Below are 21,337 nucleotides of genomic sequence, written 5' to 3'. Positions count from 1 at the left end.
CATGAAAAAAAGCTCATGATCACTGCTCATTAGAGAAAAGGCAAATCAAAACCACAATGAGATAGCATCTCATGTCAGTTAGAATGGCGATCATTACAAAGTCATAAAACAACAGATGCTGGAGAGGATGTGGACATATGGGAACACTTTTACACTGTTGGTGAGAGTGTAAATTAGTTCAGCCATTGTGGAAGACAGTGTGGCAATACCTCAAGGATCTAAATCCAGGAATACCATTTGACTCAGCAATCCCATTACTGGGTATACACCCAAAGGATTATAAATCACTCTACTATAAAGACCCATGCACATGTATGTTTATTATAGCACTGTTCACAGTAACAAAGACTTGGAACCAATCCAAATGCCCATCAGTGATAGACTGGATAAAGAAATTGTGGTACACATATGCCAAGCAATACTATTCAGCCATAAAAAGAGATGAGTTCATGTTCTTTGCAGGGACATGGATGAAGCTGGAAACTAACACAGGAAAAGAAAACCAAACACCACATGTTCTCACTTATAAATGGGAGTTGAACAATTAGGACACATGGACACAGGGAGGGAAACATCACATTTCGGGGCCTGGGGTTGGTGGGTAGGGGAGGGATAGCATTAAGAGAAATACCTAATATAGATGATGGGTTGATGGTTGTAGGTAATCACCATGGCATGTGTACACCTATGTAACAAACCTGCATGTTCTGCACATGTATCCCAAAACGTAAAATATAGTAATAAACAAAAATTAAAAAGAAGAAGAGGGTAAAAAAAAGCACCCCATGGGAAAGACCTCTGCCCACCCCGTGACTCAATTATCTCCCACCAGGTGTCTCCCATAATACATGGAAGTTATGGGAGGTACAGGATGAGATTTGGGTGGGGACACAGCAAAACCTAGATTGACAGCTATAGTCCTAAGAGAATCCTATAAGGACAGCAATAATAGGAGTGTATTTATTTTGCCCTATAGTAATGAAGTAATCTTCCCTCTTCTATACTTTAAAAGTACAAGAAATTAGGATTGCAAAGATAACTGAATAAAACTGGCAACATATTTTACATAATCTTAAAATTGTTCCAAAATATCATTGGCTTTATTGTTTGATGGCTTTTTACTTTGCTTTATCTTTGCTGCATTTTTGTTCCTCTTCCTTGTCTGACCTACTTGGTTGCCCCTTCTTACTTCTTCCTGAGCCAAGAAAGCATATATTGACTTCCAGTCTGATAAATTTTTTAAATGTGGACAGGAGATTTGAAGAATAATCACAATGGTATTTTCTTTAATACTTTCACAGTGAGTGTTATCTGTGAATTTTCCTAAGTAATCAATCACTAGCTTAGGTTAAAAGGAATTTATAGTTCTCTATAGCTTTACATAAAAGTTCTCCTAAGCCATATTAGTGAGCATAAAGTGCTCAGGATTGAACAAATTCAAATTCAGTTCCGCTAACCGGCATCCTGGTGATTTGTGGCCAGTTACATAACCTCTCTGGCTAAATCATTGCTTTCTTCTTCTACAGAATGAATGGGTTGGACTTGATACTTAAAATCTCTTCCAGATTTCATATTATATCTTGTATAAGCATTGGCCCTCCTTGGAAACTTAAGTAATGTCTTTCCCATGTATTCATTTCAGGTATTTTGATTCATTTCCTTTCTAAAATAAAGTACTTATTTTGTTTGTATTAGGATCAATAAAATCCAGATTTTACAGGCTAATGGGGCCAGAAACCAGAAATCAGGAAGAATCAAAATTCTCATAAGATGCTCAGATAAATGTCAAAGATGCTGTGGTTACCCCCAATCACAGAAGGCTTTGGATGAACACCCAAAGGGCCAGTACTTACAGGATTTGGAATTTCTGCTATTATTACAAATACATTTTCTATTATAAATTTGTTATGTCAAGGAATGATTATACTTCACATTTTTATTACATATAGCACTTTACAAATGTTACCTAGAAGAAGTTTTAGAAGTTTAACATTTGTTTATATTTATATATACTAGGAGAAATGATCATAAGGTATCTCAATATAGGTGTGGATAAAATCAAAGTTTAATATGAATCAAATATGCATGTGATAAGAAATTTAAATATTCATTTATTCATTGATTTATGCATCACACATTTCTTGGATGTTTGCTCTGTGCCAAGCAGTGTGCTAACTGCCATACATAGAAAAATAACTGAGTTCCTTGAAGTAATAACATTCTAGGAGTAGATACAGCAATTACAAAATAATAATGGGATAAGCATGACAGAAACTAAGATGCACCTAGAGATAACACCTGATTGGGACCTGGAATGTTAAGAGAGCTGTCAGGAGAAGCTAAATCTTGGCTGAGGCAAATTGGTGGGTAAAAGAGTATTCCAGGAAGAGGAGAGGTCATATGAAAGTTCAGAGACCCAGGAGGTGACGTTAGGAAACAGGATAGATTCAGCCTAAACTGAATATAGAGTACAATGTTGGGAATGATGTAGGATAGGAGATGTCAAAAAGGAAGACTAAGGATATTGTTAGCCACAGAAGAAGATTTAATCCCATTGCAAAGGCACTGAAAAGCCATTGGATGTGTTTATGTGATCACTGACATGATTTAGAATGTTTACTACATCTGAAGTGTAGAGTATAGAATAGAAATAGGATAATACTTGAAAAGTCACAGGCAACATACTAAAAAGGGAAGGAAGTTGATGTGGTTCTATAAAAGGTTCTGACAAGCGGAATTCAAGAGAAGTAGAAAAATTTGAACACTCAAATCAACAGGCATTGGTGATGGATTTGATGTGGAGGACAAGAGAAAGTTATCAGGTTTGATACCTAGTTTTCTGTCTTAAGCATCTGGATTGGTGGTGATGTTTCTCATTAAGCTATGGATTTCAGAAAAAAAGAGCAAACAGGAACTGGCAGATGAGAACAGGAGTTCACTTTCATAAGTATTACATTCTTGGATTTCGCATGATCTCTGAGTGGAAATGTGAAGTAGAGAGCTAGATGTGACTGTAGGATTCAAGAGTAAGGTTTGAGCTGAAGGAATAGACATAAAGGCAGTAATCATAAGGACACAAATGCTTGAGAACTTACTATATTCTAGTTATTATTCTAAGTGCTTTACACATATCACTTCTTAAATCCTAATAACTCTCTGATGTAGATACTATTACATTTTGTAAATAAGTAAACAAAGGCATAAACAGCTTACTAAGTGCCAGGGCTGGGATTGAACCCAGACACCCTGGGCTCAGAGTCCAGGCTCTTAACCATCAAGGTAATTGAAGTTATAGAAGAAATAATATGTGCTAAAAAGAAAATACCTACAGTGACGATAAAAGTAGCCTAGAGAGGATAATGTAACACCAGTATTTCAGATATTCTAAGAAAAAGAAAAACACACAAGAGAAGAACCAAAAGAAGAGGATGGAGAGGCCCAAGGAAAAGAATGTCTGTGTTGTCGCAATACAAAGAGGAAGGATTTTCTAAGTCAGAAGGAGTAGTCAATGCTATCAAATTCTGTTCAGAAGTCAATGAATATCAGTCCTAAAATGTGCTCAGTGGGCTTGAAATGTATAATGAGCCCAACTGTGAAAAGTTTTATATGCCACACTGACGGGTTTGACTCTTGTTCTATGGTCCAGTGATTGTCTGCCTGAGTTTTACACATCAGAATCCTCTGGATGTGTTTCAGATATGCAGATGTGTGTATCCTTGACCAAGATCCAATGACCTAGAAACTCTTGGGATGGAGAGGAGCATCTACACACTTTAATAGCTCTGCAGATTATTTTGGTGCTCATCTAACATTCACAATCAGCACCTTTAGTTGCTAGGGAGTAACTGATCACATCAGGCAGCAACATTGTCACAGCAGTGTTTAAGACCAATTTCTGTGATGGTTGTCTACCAGCATGGGAGAGAAATAGAGGCCAAACAACAGCTGAAAGACTGAGAGAGATCAATATTGAATAATTGCCTAAATGTGAAATGAGTTATACCTATGCTTTAATTTTGCATACTTTTCACTTTCTTGAGAATGATGCTACCTTGAGTTCCTAGTCCCTCAGTCACTGTTGTATTTGCAACATGAAAAAAGCTTTTCATGGTGAGTTTTAAAATGACTTACTTTGGCAGTTACGAAGTTCAATAAGAAATGTAGCAAGTCTGGGATATAGTTGAAAATAAAGAACTCCCTTACACTATTTGTTTAGTTAGAAATGAGCTTTTTCCCTCCCAGTGCTTAGAAATGATATTTTAATACATCTATAATTCCAAAAGCACCAAGGGAGGTGTTCCCATTGAAAGTGTTGGGTTTATTTATTTATTTATTACAAAGAATTACAAAGAACAGAGGGGAAAATGCATTGTTTTCTTTCTTTTCTGCTGCTTTTCAAAAGGCCTTAATTGAGCACAGCTGTGATATGGCACAGACCTAAACAGGAAATGAGTGTTTCGATAATGCTACATTTCCAAGGCACTTAAACATCATGGTGAAAAAACCAACAATACCTTTTGAGATTAACTGTGAAGGGCTGGGTTTAATTGACTAAACTATTTCAGGAGATCCTATTTTCAAAAAGATTCTGAAGAAGATCCTTTTTCTCAAAGCTGTCGAGATGTAGCAAAATAAAAGTAAAAAGTGAGAGAGAAGGAGAAAAAAGTAAGTGTATAAAATGTAGGGAAAGGCTGCTGTTCTAAGCAGAATTTTTCTTTCCTGTGCTGTGGCTGCCAAGTACACTTTCACATATTTTGATTTAAGAGCAATCTTCTCGGGATCACTTCTTCAGCGGGAATGTAGCCAGTGATGAAGTGCCTGGGCTCTTGGACAAGGTTCTTAAGCACTTTGCAATGCTTTAGTTGGGGAAAGACTTTTTTTCTAAGACGTCCAGTGTCAACAAATGTTAAAGCTAACAGCAGCCCTATGTCACATACGCTCGTTCCCACCACCACCCCTGGTTCATCTCAGGATCTAATCACATTACTGACAGATAACTCTGACCCACGGACCTTGTTCCTTGCAACATAAGAAAAACCTTGCTTTACATCATTTGACTATAATGCTCGACTATAATGCTCTTCATCACAGACTTCTGGGTTTGGGTGAGCTGCAAAGTATGCTCAAAATAGTCATATTTGTGTTTCCTATTTTTCAAACAGCCTCTATTGAGGAAAACAATATATATATATATATATATATATATATATATATATATATATATATATTAGATCTATTTTCACCCTATGTTATTTCTTAGAAAATTGATCAGTCATTTAGTTCAGTTTGAAAGCATTTATTTAGCACATAGAGAGTTCCAAGCACTGTGCTGTATGTTGGTGAAACAAAGATCTATCCCAAATAAATAATAGTTTAGTGCAGAAGTCTGCAAACTTTTTCTGTATAGGAGCTAGATATAAATATTTTAGGCTGAGTTGGCCACAAATAGTCTCTGCCACATTTTTCTCTTATTTTACAAACATCTGAAGTGTAAAAACCATTCTTGGTGTATGGGTTGTATCAAAGCAGAACCGTGGTTTAATATACAAGTAAATAACTTAGAAAAAGCAATTTTATTTGTAAAGGGTAAAACAATAATTTCAGCTATATGAAACTGCCAATAGTTGATCATTTTTATGGCAATTTCATATGATCCAACCTATATATTAAGTCCAATCTAATACATAAATTCTCCACAATTGCATACACACTATAACGCTAAAATGCATGAGTGAAGAAATTAAACAATGATACTTAGGAATATCTCATCAGAAAGATTTTGATAAGTAGATTGAGAAGAGTGGGAAGAAGATGGAGAGAATCCAAGTAGGTAAAACACTGAGAGTTGTAGCACCAAAACTCCAAAGTGGGGCTGAAACTAGGATGTGTATGGAAGACATAATGCATAGAGCAGGGCTAGAGTGTCCAGAGTCTTGCACAACTTGCTAAAGAGTTTAGATTATATTCTACAAATGACATAACAGTTAGAAGACTTAACCAGAAAAATAACTCAGAGTCAATCTGTATTCTAGAAATCCAACTTTACTTAGGCCCAGCCACTCTATGTGGTGCCTATGTGCAAATTAGTAAATGACATTTGTTTCTTAAGTCATTTTCTCTACGTACATTGAAAAAAATTGTAATAATATACTAATTTTGTTAGACTAAAGAACCATATTGTCATCTGCTAAATCTTTGCCATAATAAAATATAAAAATCTGTAATGTCTGCCATATGAATTGTCCTTGTAAGATGTGGTATCTTTTGTACTAATTATATATATGGCAGCCATATCTGTGGAAACAAAATGCAATGAGGAGGATAGTAACATGGAATTAAGTTAGGAAGCTTTTAAAATAATTCTAGGTCTAGGCAAAGAGAAGATGGAGCCCTGGGAAGTAAAAGTGTTGGATGTTACAAACATAGACTCTCTAGGAGGTATTGAATGTTGAGGTTAAGGGAGAGAAGAAGGATTTATACACAACTCTAAGAATTGTACTTGCAATAATTGTGTAGAGATGGTTGCCTTTAGCTGAGAGAAAATGCGTGAGGAATGGCAGATTTAGAGAGAATCTGGAGAATTTTGGAAATTTTAAGAGAATGTGACACATGTAAGACAACTGCCAGTAGAAAACAAGAGTGGGATCAATGGCATTCATGTGCTTGCTCATAGTATAAAAATAGGAGAAACTTTAAAAGCCAAGGGGAAAATATAGAAAGGAAATATAAATAAGCAGTGAACAAAATATAGAAAATTTGAGTGAAAATTCTGGAGAAAAATCAGGTGGAAGTGACATCATAGATTCAAAAAGGAAGAGAAACATTCCTGAAGGAGAAAGTATAAACATAGTATTCATAATTTCCAGGACAAATCTGATGTCCAAGGAGTTACAAGGTCAGTGGTTACCTTTGCAGGAGTATTTTCACAGTTGTGTTAAAGACAGAATTCAAATTTCTAGATGCTAAGAAGAGATGAAAAATGAGGATTAGAAAGGATTAGAAATAAAATACTTTTTGACATTATCATTTCAAAATTCTGATTGCAGAGTAAAGGAGACATAAATAGCAGTCAGTGTGAAAGAAAGAAAAATTTTGCTCTGTGTTGTTTTCGGTGAAGATTAGAAAGAAATGACAAAAAGAAGATTGAATATGCAATAAATAACATGCACACGTAATGATGAAAGATGAATAAATAATAAATAATAACGACAATGAACTAACTTTAAAAGTTTAAAGATCAACAGAAGAATGTGTGAATTTACACAGTAGTTTATGACTAATTGCCAAATGATTAGCCTGGACAAGAAGTATTATGAATTTAGGTATTATTGGAACTTGTCACTGTTTCTTCACCTGAGAATCTCTTGCTGCTTTACCAGGCTGTAGGAATTTGGAAAGATAGAGGAAAGAAGATGAGATAACATATTCCATAGGGCTTGGAGGTAATTGAAGGAGATTGAACCCGTAGCCTGCTGCAATTTGATCTTTCTGAAGGTACCTCCATAAAAGAAGAAAAAATACCTCTGCTTCCTTTCAACTACTTTATTTTGGGTCTGACTGTTTATACCCCTAAAAATAAAAGTATTCATCCAAAATGTAAAAGTTATTTCTCCACACATGATTTCTGGACCTCAAAACAGTGTGCTAGAGTTTAATGTCTTTTGAAAATTGTTGTAGGTGCTCTTCCTCTCCCCATCTCCACTTCCCTCATTATCACTGTAAGCATGGGGATTAATTTGGTATGTTTGAATTTTCTGAGGCAGTGGATTTGTTCTAAGGACAGGTGTGGTGTGTAAGCACATTTCTCTTGTGACTAAATGGAACCAGCTTTCTTACTGACACCCAAGAACACAAGCTTTCTCCTTCTGAGATGGATCGATAGGAATAATCTTATGTATTAAGTGTCACTCCTGGCTACTCCTCATTCGTGCACAGACAACAATCTCCCTCTGAATCTCAAAGTAGATAACTCCATACATTATTTCCAGCAAATAGAGAAAGCTGAATCATTTTGAGCTCATCTGGGCTGTGATTAGACACAATGATACATTCGGAAGGAACACACCAGAGACTAGATGGCATCTATCATCCCAATCCTAAGGAGTACACCTTTAGTACTAAATGATGTACTCTCTGAATCTTACCAGATCATTGATACATTCTTTGTCCTTTTCTGTTGTTAAAGAACCTGGCAGAAATACACAGGAACTCAAGGTATTTACAGTAAAAATATTCTAAAATTTAATCAGACAGGATGAAAAAAAAAGTACAAGTTTTGTTTGATTTTGGGGATAAGACATGAAAGCTTGAAACTATAGCTTAAAATTTCCAAAATCTATTTACTTGGTAGAATTTTGGAGATGCGTTTTACCGGAATTTATCAATAGGTTATATATTCTTAAGGAAATGAACAGGGGAGTCAGGAAATGCCTCAATGCATGATTATAATGTGACCTTAAAAAGAAAGACATCAAGAATGAGTAGTTTTGGGAAGTAAACTGTAATGAGCTCTAGAAGTTCGAGGGAACAAAGATGATAAACTTGTAGATTTTAATCAATGTGTTTTTGTCTTAGAAATTCTTAACCACTTGCTTAAAACTGCAAATTTCTCACAAAGCTAAATATTTTGTAACTTTTTCACTCTCGGCAGGCTGGTTGTATCTGATATTGTGAAACTGTACTTGCATGGCTGTCTACTTAGAAGGGATTGAGGCTGTCATGTTCAGAGTCTGGAATCGTTGTTCATGCTATTGAGAGAAAGTTTGTGAAATCTGAATTAGTATAAAATCTCTGCTCTTATATTTTTTATCCCATTGCAAATACTTCTATCTTTTAGAAACAAATTAACAACAGAATGTTTTAAATGTACTGCAGGCTCAGATTGCCTATATATGCTGACAAGTCTTCCTATACACCTGATTTCTATTTTACATATATGTAAGCACTAAAGTGTCTGTGGATGTATGCAAGGGTCTATGGTTTTCATGTTTTGACATTTCAAATTTTTAGAGGGCAATTCTTCTGTTTTGGACTTCCCAGGCTGCCTTAAGCCCCTCCTTCTTTCGGCTTTGGCTTCAGTTAAAAAATGTGTGCTCAATTGTGTTCTTATAAGAAGTGCAGGAGAAAGAAAAATAAAATAAAGCTCTCCTTAAGCTGCATGACATCACATCTGGAACAAAGGTTTGTAAGTACAGAATCTGGAAATGTTCCATCAAGCTGAGTGCCAGAGTTTACGTTTGAATTTCATTTTGTTTCATGTGAAATGACGATTGTCTTATTGAGTTGTCTGTCTTACTGAGTTCTGTCTTGTTGACAATTGTCTGTCTTATTGTCTATTTTATTGAGATAACAGAGATATACTTGAACAAGGGCCGTTATAGTCCCCAAAGAACAGGTAAGTGGCCTTATTTTATGGATGGATATGATTCAAATTAAGACTGCCAACTAAAAAACCATGTGATCAGTTGCTAAGAAGATGACTGTGAAAAAAGATGAAAAATAAATGTGTCAAGAATTGAGAGTTTTGACCTGCACGATTTACTGATGGATTTTGAGGAGGAGTGATACAGATAAAGACAAAAATGTATTTTAGAAAGTGGCTTAAATGATTTGAGAGGTCGTTCTCTGAAGCAAGGTTTCAAAACAGTATCATTTAAAAAAATCAAAATGAGAGAAAAAATTAAATAATGAAACTACAAAAAGATGCCTATTTGGAAATGAACATTTAATATCCTCCAACTGACTTCAATTTGATTGTGCCAAATCAGTAATACTTGTGGATTAATGTAAATTATTTATTGAAATTCTCATGCCATACCTTCAGCCATCCTTGTCAGAGAAGAATGGATCTTTCTAGAACTCCACACTGAGGTTTCTGTTAGGAACATTTTAAATTACTCATATAATGATGCTTATAAATGTCCTAGTAGGAACAATTGGAGCCCCAAAATGCCCTGCAGTGAATAAATGCCATGTGTACATCTCTTCCTCTGACAGGCACTCCCTCTGATTGATTTATTGTCTTGAAAGGACCATTGTCCTGGAAAGCAGAGAGAAAGGCACTTGGGATTGAAGGTATATATTTCTTGCTGTATGAATTTATAGCAGGCTCAGATCACCTATATATGCTAACAAGTTTTCCTACTCCACCTAATTTCTATTTTACCCATGCCTCCTGAAGCACTGAGCTTATTAATTTCTCTTTCACTCTCACTCTCTCTCTTAGTCTTGCTGTTGCCCTCAACTTAGAGTTTTATGTCAGAGGTGAACATTGTGACTGATTTTCTCAGTGTATCACTATCATTGATGTTTTAAGCAAACTGAGAAGCTCTTCCTAATTATTTTATTACCTATTATCATCAACAACTAGATGATGCTACTGTTTGTTACATCATGGAGTTTATTCACTGAAAGCTTAAATAAAATACATTGAGGAAAGCAAAGATATATACTTTGAAATTACTCACTAATCTTTTAAATACATATACTGGTATTTCAAGTGATGAAAATAACTTGCAAAATTTAACTTAAAAATCTATATTGCAAGATCCAAACAGAACAAAGAACCAAAAGAGCAACAAAAAAATAAGAAATTACAAGACATAATTAATAATTCAATGGTACTTCTATCCATTAGTTCAGTAAATCCTACTTTAGTTGCAAATTCTTTTCCAAACCTGTGACTCCATTTTTCAGTTTAATCTCAGGTCTTAAATTGTCAATCTCTGTTTTAATTGCCATGTTAAAATTTGCTTTACTAGTAAATTTCTGGAAGAAATATCACATTTGCTTTTAAGTAAGTTTTCTTGGTCAGGGTTGTTGTCTTAGTTAAGGTTATTTAGCTTTCATGCCTCTTGCTGAAAGGCCCCAGTCCATCCTGGGACAACCTTAACTTTGAGGTTATTTATTTTGCCTTTTATAGTAGAAGTGGATGTGTCTGTTCCAGAAGCTTCTTATTGCTTCCTGTTGATTTGTTGCTGAGTCTATGACAGCTTGACTTCACAACTTGATTTTTCAGAGACAAGTTAATTTTGAAACAGTCTATACTCATAGTGCTGTATACCATAACCATAGGCTTCTTGCTTGAGGAAGTAAAAACCAAATGGAAATAAATATTTCGAGATATTTTCCCTCTCTCTTTCAAATTTTGTTGATGTCAGAAATAAGGAGTTCAGAACAAGGAAAATGTTGAAAACAGGTAGCATGAATAATATTATTTACTTCACATTTGTTAGAGACAAAAAGTGTGGATTCCAAAAACTTAATAAAATACTTAAAGAGTTAAATGCATTGTTGTATTGTGTATATAACATACAACTATGCATAAATAGAGTTTAAGTAACATTTTCAGTTTTAGATGAAAGAAATTAAATAGGCCTTTGAGTCAGATAACAATTTTAAAATCACAGGTCTAGTATTCACTTGGTCCAGTGTTAAGTTGTTTCATAACTTTGAAAGACACTTTGCTCCTCTGAATTTTAGTGTCTTTACATCCAAACAAAGATAAAAAATAATCAGTTAACACAAAGTTTTTGGAATCCTCATATGAGAGTAACACAAGCATTACCTGGTACATAATTCTCAATAACCATTATTGAGTCAAAACTTCAGAAATATATTGCTAAAACATTTTCTGAAAAATGCTTTCAAGTGATAAAATATATTTTAATATGTGATAAATTTATATCAGTCTTCTTTCTCTGGGACCTCCAGTTGCTCTTGGCATCAGTAATAGGTAGGTAGAGAGAATCTGAAAAGGTAGTTTGTATTGAGGAGTTTAAAAAAAGGAAAAGTTTTCTAGCGTCTATTATTATATTATCTCAGGTAATTTTTAAAAAATTCTATATATTATTTTCTTTGCTTCTCATACCAATTCCAAGAATGTATGCATTGTTTTTATAAGCAGAAAAAGAAACTCAAAGACAACTCTTGTTTTAAGAAAAGCCTTATTTCCATTCAAGATCTGGTATGCTCCTTAGGTATTTATTAATTATAGGGAGAAAATTGAACTGATTGGGATTCTTTTTCCTCAAAAATCTTCTGACACAAAACCTGGCTGACTGGATTTGGGTGATTGACGATGATAACGATAAACCTGCTCTCAAACCTCGACTTATCATTCTGCTGTAGCCTAAAGACATCACTGAATTACTCTGATGATTCTAGATAGAAGGCAATACTAGGCATTCATGTCTGAAGATTTATTTCTTTGCAGCAATGAATTTCAGAAGAGTTTCATGTCTTCTTGGCAGCATAAATATATAAAGTTAGGTATTTACCAAAAACTCTATGTCACATTTTAAAATTATCATTCTCTACGAAGTACATTTGTTTTGTTATAGTACACATATAAGCTTCACATTCTTGTTTAAATAACTGAAAAGGTTTAAGTTACCTTCCTCACTACATCGCCAGTATAACTGGACTGTGGAACACCAAGTAAAACATGTCCAAAAGACAGATACAATATTCTCACAATTTCTCCATGTTTGTCAGTGAGTTTAAAACTGGAGATGTCTAATGGGATCTAATTAAACTTAAGAGCTTCTGCACAGCAAATGAAACAATCATCAGAGTGAAGCGGCAACCAAGAGAATGGAAAAAAAAATCTTTGCAATCTACCCATCTGACAAAGGGCTAATTTCCAAAATTTACAAAGAACTAAAGCTGATTTACAAGGAAAAAAAAAAAAAAACCTCATTCAAAGAGATATGAACAGACACTTTTCAAAAGGAGACATTTATGCAGCCAACAAACATATGAAAACATGCTCATCATCATTGGTCATTAGGGAAATGCAAATCAAAACCACATTGAGGTACTGTCTCACGCCAGTTAGAATGGCAATCATTAAAAAATCTGGAGACGAGATGCTGGAGAGGATGTGGAGAAAAAGGAACACTTTTACACTGTCGGTGGGAGTGTAAATTAGTTCAACCATTGTGGAAGACAGTGTGGCCATTCCTCAAGGATCTAGAAATAGAAATAACATTTGACCAAGCAATCCCATTACTGGGTATATACACAAAGGATTATAAATCTTTCTATTATAAAGACACATGCATACATACGTATGTTTACTGTGGCACTGTTTACAATAGCAAAGACCTGGAACCAACCCAAATGCTCATTGATGATAGACTGGACAAAAAAAAAAATGTGGCACATATACGCCATGAAATACTATGCAGCCATAAAATGTGATGAGTTTGTGTCCTTTGTAGAGACATGGATGAATCTAAAAACCATCATTCTCAGCAAACTGACCCAAGAACAGAAAACCAAACACCACATGTTTTCACTCACAGGCAGGTGATGAACAATGAGAACACTTAGGCAGAGGGAAGGGAACAACACTCACTGGGCTAGGTGGGGGGACTGAGGGGAGGGGAGTGGAGAGACAGTGGGGGGCAGGGAGGATGGGGAGGGATAACACCAGGAGAAATGCCTGATGTTGGCGATGGGGTGTGGGGGGATGGAGACAGCAAACCACCACGGCATGTATGTACCTATGCAACAATCCTGCAGGATGCAGGATGTGTACATGTACCCTAGAGACCAAGTTAAAAAAAAAAAAGTTAGGATAATGGTTACCTCTGGAAAGAAGGTAGTATTTTGTAGTTAGTTAAAAAAATAATCACCTGGGGTGGGGGGAAACTGGAGATGTCTGATCCTCTGTTTCTTTAGTACCACTTTAAACAAAGAGCTCCTCCATTTCTCAGATTGGAAGAATCATTGAATCTTCCTTCATATTCTCCATGATGCTACCCACTTCTTCTCATAGAACCTGGAGGACCAGCCCTTAGATCAGCTTAACTGCTGACTGCTCTGTGAGAGGCCTCCTGGAAGGCTCGTCACAGACTCAAGTAGGAATCCATCTGCTGCCATGTGCAAGAAAAGCAAACTACCTTTTAATATTCTCAAATGCTAATGCAGAGAAATAGAGAGGAAAAATGGAAGAAAGTTTGTTTTAAAATTACTATGAATAGATGTAAACCTTACTAGCTGATGTGAACCAACTACACTCAAGCAGTGTTCTAAATAAGGAGTGAAATGTTGCAACATCTAATATTCTAGAAGGCTATATTTAAATCTAGTGTACAGATAGTTCAAGCTCTCATCTCTCTTTGCTTTTCTATTTGGATATGAAAAAGAAATGAATTGACATAATTTATCTTTGCCTACTGCTTTTTATTGAACTATGTTTTTAAAATTATAATAATTGAAAGCTAAGCAAATTCATATAATTGTGAGGTGCAATATTTTTAAAAGGGATGGAAATATGTCATATAGAGCAACAACATATTCTAAAAAGATTAAGAAACAAATACAGAAATGATAAAGCTAACTAAGGCAAACCTGAAACACTGGTCTTGGAATAGGAAAGATCACAAAAAATGGGTAGATTCCTACCTTGTCACACTGTCCAGCTGTAAGCATTTGATCAAGTCATTTAACTTTCTAGATCATCACTGTCCAATCAAATGTAATCCTAGCCACAAATGTCTTTTCGGATTTTTAGTAGCTGCACTAAAAAATAGGTGAATTATTTTAAAAATATATTTTACTTAACCCAAAATATACAACATATGATCGTGTTGACTTACAATCAATTTAAAAAATTATTCATGAGATATTTTACATTTTTCATACTAAAATTTCAAAATCCAGTGAGTATTTTACACTTACAGCACATCTTTATCTGGAGCAACCACATTTCAAGTACTCAGTTGCCACATGTAGCTCATGACCACTGCTATGGATGATGCCATTTTAGACTCTCAGTTCCATATCCGTAAAATAGTGGAGTTGAATAGACTATTTCCTTCATGCCGAAGAATATTTAATTCTATGGTGCTGCTTTTGCCTGTGTGTGTATATATACATACATGTGTATATACACATATATATATATACACACACATATGTATATGTATATACACACACACATATGTGTGTGTATGTGCGTGTGTGTGTGTGTATCACAAAACTGATATATATCATTGGTTGTCCTGCCCTCTTCTTCTGGTAGCAGAAAAAAACCTGAATTTATCTTTCTTTCGTTAATGGTAATCTAGGTATCATACCTGATTTTCCCCAGACAAGGAGTGCTACATAATCCAGTCTTGATCACTTATATCTAGACTGAGTTTGAGACAGAGGGGTCCCAGGAAAGAGCATGGTTGAAGGGAACTATCCCAATGGGCCATTCTAGAAAAGACTGACTATTTCCTCTCACTGCTCATTTCTTTGAACCATCACAGGATGCTGTCCTTTTGAGGTTTTGTTACTCAGTATGTCCTTCAATTATGGAAGATTCTCTATGGCTTTAATGTAAATTCTCCCTTAATACTGACACAGTTTCTGCCAAACACTTTGATAGGGCCATGTCAAGAAAATTGTGCTTCCAGTCTCCATGAACCATCCTCATCTGACCACATCTCCAATCCTAACGTCTATGCCCATCTTGGACAGGTTTTTTAATCTAAATGGGAGAGTAAAAAGTAACTCACATTTAAGTTAATTTAATTTCTGCAGAAAGGTTTTCTGATTTTCTACATTACAGTGTACAATACAGTAGCCATTAGGCACATGTATCTATTTAAATTAAAATCAATTAAAATTAAATTCAGTTTCTTATTTGCACTAGCCAAATTTGAAGTGCTCAATAGCTACATGTGGCTAGTGGATATTGTCTTGGACAACACAGAAAAAGAACATTTCCATCATTTTCAGAAGTTCTATTTGGCAGCAGTAGTCTAAGGAGTTTCCAAACACTTCTTCAAAACACTCATTAAAATTTGAGATAATTCCTAACAAAAGTTATTGAGTAAAAGTTAAATGAAGGTACCAGTAAGAAAAAGAATCATCATTTGCAAGATGGACGGTAAATACGTCTCCACAAGAATAAAACAAAGAAACTGAATTAAAGAAGTAATTACATGGAAGACAATTACAGTACTTTGGAAAAGTGTGTGTGTAGAAATTAGCAGATATTCCATACCTTAATATTGCCTTTCTGGATTAGGAACTCCTTTTCTACAATCCTGTTCCTTTTAAGATACTGAGTTACTAAATTTCAGATCTTAATATTCTAAGTAATTTAATGATTCTAGTCATTCTCACACATTTTAAACAGAGTTTTCTAGAGAGCATATGTCACTTAATGGGTGACACAGCTCAATTATCTGCAGAAACAGCACCAGAACAACACATGCTCCTGAAGTTCCAATCTAAAGATTTCTTCTCTGTTCAACAAGTTATGCTCGGGACAGTTCCCTAAGAATAATTTCTGTAGTATTATCTTAACTAAAGATGTTCAGATCAGAGTTTTTATTAACTCAGGCTTTCTCACCTCCTATGAAACAGGCAATTATGCAACTTCTATGTCACATGTACTAGGGGTGAACATGGTTATATCTGGGTTTTTCTAAGGGCCTGAATAACGGAAATCATTCCACTGAATTCGTATCACTATAACTGATGTCTAAATCTTATCCTCTGATATTTGCAAGTCCTCATTTGCTTTCCCAAGTACCTTGGAAAATTAAGTCATTCTTTGCACATGTGTTTAATTTAAGTAAGGGTCTTCAGAGCCAAAATAATCTGTGTCGTACAAGAAGGAAAATAAATATATTTGTAAAATTCTGTGTGGTATAGATCGCAAGTCTGAACCAGAGAGAACATTCCTAGAAGTAAATGAAAGGTCTATGTGAGGAAAGCAAAATTGTCATGCATATAAACTTGCAATAAATAAGGTCGGTTTCCAGAGAATCATATTCATGCATATGTAAAATAAATATATATACTTTTGTCTTGGGATCTAAATATGCCAAGTCTTGACTTTGGGACTTACTCAGGAGAGTCTTATGTTTTACATTTCCGACAACAGTTTAGTACTAATTCAGTCAAAGGTTTCCTGCTTGCCTGCCAAATCTCCCTGTCTATTATACATCTGATGGCTCCTTTCTGGAAGCTGCTGACTTCCGTTATTTGACAAATAAATTAGCAATAGACCATTATCGGAGTGATTCTTAGATAATTAACATACATACATTTGACATTTCATTGCGTTTATTAATCAAAATATGTTTGTTTTTAATGTATACTTCTATCTTCAGCTTGGCTTGGAATGTTTTTCAGCTACTCTTGACAACCCATTTGGAATAGTGATAGTTTTTTCACTTCCAGCCTAAATCAAATTCCACGTACTTTGCTTTCTTCCATTCACCCTTCTTTGTCTCCTTTCCTGATGGTCCTATTGATTCTAAAATTTACCATCAGAGTCCTTTAAGTATCCTGTTCAATCTAAAAATCATTTTACTTTCCTCCAGCTAGGTGAAGCTGTGACTTTGCACTGGGATGGTCAGCAGCGTGATGCAGTGGGAGTTATCCCCTACAGGGGACTGGAGACCTGAACTTTATTAGAGAATCTTATTACAGGGGTAATTCACATTCTGTGGATTGACAGAGCCAAACTTTATTATTTTCATTTAGGTCTGCTGATTCTATGTATTATCTCTTCAGAATAGAAGTCAAGAAAAATGACTACTAAAGTCACCCTAAAAAAACCCCAAACAAATAAAAACTTATGCATTTCCATATCAACTTCTTTTATTCACCTGTAAGCATGTTTTTTCCTCCAAGTACAGATATTTATATTCCTAGGCCACAAAAACAGGTTTTGAGGTATCTTATAATAACCCACTTTAATATCTGTTATTTAGTCTCACATATCAATCTCTCAGTTTTGTAAAAATGAAGCTTCTGCAAGTCCTTGAAATACACTTGATATTTCATAGTGGTACAGAGTGGTGGTTCAAAGTCCAGAATAATGATTCAGAATGTTTGGATTCTAATACAATTGTTACTTACTCTCTCTGCTTTAGTTTCCTCATGTGTAAAATAGAAATAATATTAGTACCTCAATTATAGAGATGTTGTAAGGTTTAAAAAAATAGACAAAGAGCTTTGAAAAGTTAAATACTTTTCACTATAAAATTTGATAATTTCTTGTGATAAGTGAGAAATCTATCATGCTTTCTTAGCTTTATCCACTTGCCTAAAGTAATTAATGAAAATCTTTTCTTTTTGTCTTCCTAGAATCAAAGGAACCAGAAGCAAACAGAGCCATGCTAATATTGAATCTGGGATGCCTGGACAGCTGGGAGTTAATTTACAATTAATCTTTTACCTTGCTAAATACAAGAAGGTGAATCACATACATTCACCTATGAGTGTCCCTAGGACTATGTGTCTCTAGGAGTTCAAGTTAATATGATTGCACAAATCCAATCCTTATCTGAATATTATTTAGAATACTAGATAAGCAGCCAAACCAAATGCCCAGATAAATGGTCGTTTAAGAGATGATGTTTATTTCTCTTTCCCACAGCACTTCAATCCTAAGTAGTCCAGGTAGGATATCGTAACACTATTTAGCTCTCACTATCACAAACACATACTAAGTGGCCTGATGATGAGAAAAAGACAAGGGGAAATACAACCATCCTCCTTCAAGTCATAAACTGAACATTGAATGTGGCCTATCTATTCAGATACCACTGACCTGAGCTTACTTACGTGGTCACACCAATCTGCAAATGAGATTGGGAAATGTCTTTAACTGGGTAGTCATGCTAAATCTACATTCCAGCTAAAATTGAGGCGTTTTGTTACTAAAGGTGGAAAAATTGAAGATGAATGTATATGTATGGACAATTATCAGTATCTTACATAGTCCACCCTTCTTGTATATTTTGCAGTTTTTTCATAGGTAGAACCACTCACTCCTCCCTAAGAGTCAAAATCGTATGTAGTTATGACCTTCGGCTCAAGGCCCAAGGTCTTTGGGTTGCATGAAGTACTTTTCTTTAGTTCTGAGTGTGTTCCTTCATTATCTTGCAACCTCTAAACTAAAACATAAGTGTTTTTCCTTCTCTCTCAACACTGATCACACTCGATATACACTGGTGGAGAGAAGAGTGTGTGTACAGAATGTCCACAATAAAAACTCCTCTTTGGAGAAGGTAGGAATGGGAAATACACAGTTGTTACTCTTCTTAACAACTTATTAAATCGTGCTGGAAAAATACTGTGAACATGCTTAATCTTGTCCATGAATTCAATTTCTGGATTAGTGCATCTGGTAATGACTAGTTTGTGTTCGGGTTTGTTTTCGCTTACGGTCCAGGGCTTTTCCTCTTGGAGTTTCTCCCTTGTATTTTATCCTCCATGGCCATTTCTGACATGGGCATGGAAAAGAATTCCTTTTTTTTTTTCTTTTCTTTTCTTTTTTTTTTTTAAGACGGAGTTTCGCTCTTGTTACCCAGGCTGGAGTGCAATGGCGCGATCTTGGCTCACCGCAACCTCTGCCTCCTGGGTTCAGGCAATTCTCCTGCCTCAGCCTCCTGAGTAGCTGCGATTATAGGCACGTGCCACGATGCCCAGCTAATTTTTTGATATTTTTAGTAGAGATGGGGTTTCACCATGTTGACCAGGATGGTCTCGATCTCTTGACCTTGTGATCCGCCCGCCTCAGCCTCCCAAAGTGCTGGGATTACAGGCTTGAGCCACCGCACCCGGCCAGAATTCCCTTTTTGAGGGTTGTGCAGCTCTGGGTTGCTTTAAGTGTCAAACAGCCACAGGCTTAGAAGCTCATGCTTGTGATGTCTGGAACAGTAAAATATTCTTAATAATCTGGTAGGCTTCTGGTCTAGTTACTTTCAGTCAATTACTCTGTGCCAGAAACAATAGCAAAATATATAATGTCAATATACATTTATTTTATTCTTGATAATTTTGCTCCTTTATTTCCTAGCTTCAATGATCTGGTCATCTCTCTGTTTTTCAAATTAATAAAGGATCAATGGAATCTACTGAAATAATGAGCTTGGATAATGTCTTGGATGCAATTCCCAGGATGCAGACCCAAAGATAAGTGTCCATGTGAAAATGCTTCATTAGCATGTGTTATCAAGGAAAAGCAACAAGGGAGTAGAAAAGTGAACTAAGATGTTAAGAAACTCAAGAAAGCTAGTGAAAGGTAACATTACCTCAAACCCCAGAGGAGTTTGGGAGCTTTTATATAGTGGTATAAACCACATTTTTAATGTTGTTTTAATCAAGTCACAAGGGAGCTGGAGTATTTATACTTCTATATCTATAGGTCATTGTTTAGGGGCTGCCCCATGTTAAATAAAGACATTTACCTTTGCCACTACTTCTGGCTTTCCCAGTTTGAGGCAAAGCAGTACCAGCAGGCCAAGTGCAGTCTGCCAAAAAAAGAGATGCAGGTGTTGGCTGAAGGAAGGGAAAGCAGTCCTGATGGTGATGTGAACTGAAATAGTAAAGAGATTATGGTGAACAGTGGCAGAGAACTGACAGAGTCTGCTTGGGATAGGGAGACAAAATTCTTAATTTGATCATTAATTTTTAGTGGGAGGTACTGCAGAGGGGCACAGGCTCCTATATTCATTGGACTGCCTCTCCAGAGGCACCTCTTGTCCTTAGCATGAGTTAAACTCCTGTTTCTGTATCAATTTAATTTTTCAAAATAGAAACTACAAAAATTAGGTAACCGATACCATCATTTTAAGTTGGGTTCCAACCCATTTCACTAGAGATAAAAAATTTGTCTGAGTTCCAAGACACCACAGATGACAATTTGGCCCAAAAATTAATAATGAAATCACAAGGTCAGAGCTTTCCAGACAGCAATGGTGTATTCTCACTGTCTATCCAACAGCTACTAAGCCAAAGCCATTTAAGTTCTCCTGTAGCCATACCTCACCTCTAAATGTCAAATTTCTAGACTATTTCTGATATCAGATCATATATAGAAATAAAGGCCGAATTAACAGTGGTTGAAAAAGATGGAAGAATGAAGGATTTGTGTTAATCTAACACAATCATATTTTATTGCATTGAATTAGGGTTCATAAAAGCCAGATGTGATGTATGGGCCTGAATTAAGTACTAGTCTTGATTAACAAACTGTAAAAAACATTTTGGGAATAATTGGGAATACTTAAACACAGTTGATTAAATGAAATTAAAATTTTCTTAAATTAAGGAATGGAGATTATTTCTGACAACATCAGGTTGCAAAGGCATATTAAAATGCATTTATATGAGAAAATATCTGAAAATATATGAACCATTACTTTATAGTGGTTATTCTAACTCGTGAAAGTATGTAGTTTCTCTTTAGTTTTGATTGTCTGGAAGTCCAAGCTTTCTACAATGTAGTGGTGTTATTTATATATACAATGAGTTACTTTTTTTTTTTTTTTTGAGACGGAGTTTCGCTCTTGTTACCCAGGCTGGAGTGCAATGG

At 35.4% G+C, this 21,337-nt stretch overlaps 1 long non-coding RNA gene across 7 annotated transcripts in view; it reads right to left on the bottom strand.

The window, feature by feature from the left end:
- LOC141585622 (uncharacterized) overlaps window positions 1-21,337 on the bottom strand; it is a 998,130-nt gene that overhangs the window by 64,883 nt on the left and 911,910 nt on the right. Inside the window, exon 9 of one of the 7 annotated variants that reach the window (XR_012519204.1) lies at window positions 20,185-20,338. The exons of the other annotated variants lie outside the window; for them this stretch is intronic. This is a non-coding gene — a long non-coding RNA (uncharacterized LOC141585622). Of the gene's footprint in view, window positions 1-20,184; window positions 20,339-21,337 lie in introns of those variants that run through there. 7 annotated transcript variants of the gene reach the window in all.

The sequence above is a fragment of the Saimiri boliviensis genome, chromosome 9 (assembly GCF_048565385.1).
Source record: "Saimiri boliviensis isolate mSaiBol1 chromosome 9, mSaiBol1.pri, whole genome shotgun sequence".
Taxonomy (NCBI): domain Eukaryota; kingdom Metazoa; phylum Chordata; class Mammalia; order Primates; family Cebidae; genus Saimiri; species Saimiri boliviensis.
Note: the sequence above shows the minus strand (reverse complement) of the source record. Positions and strands in the feature narration are given on the sequence as shown.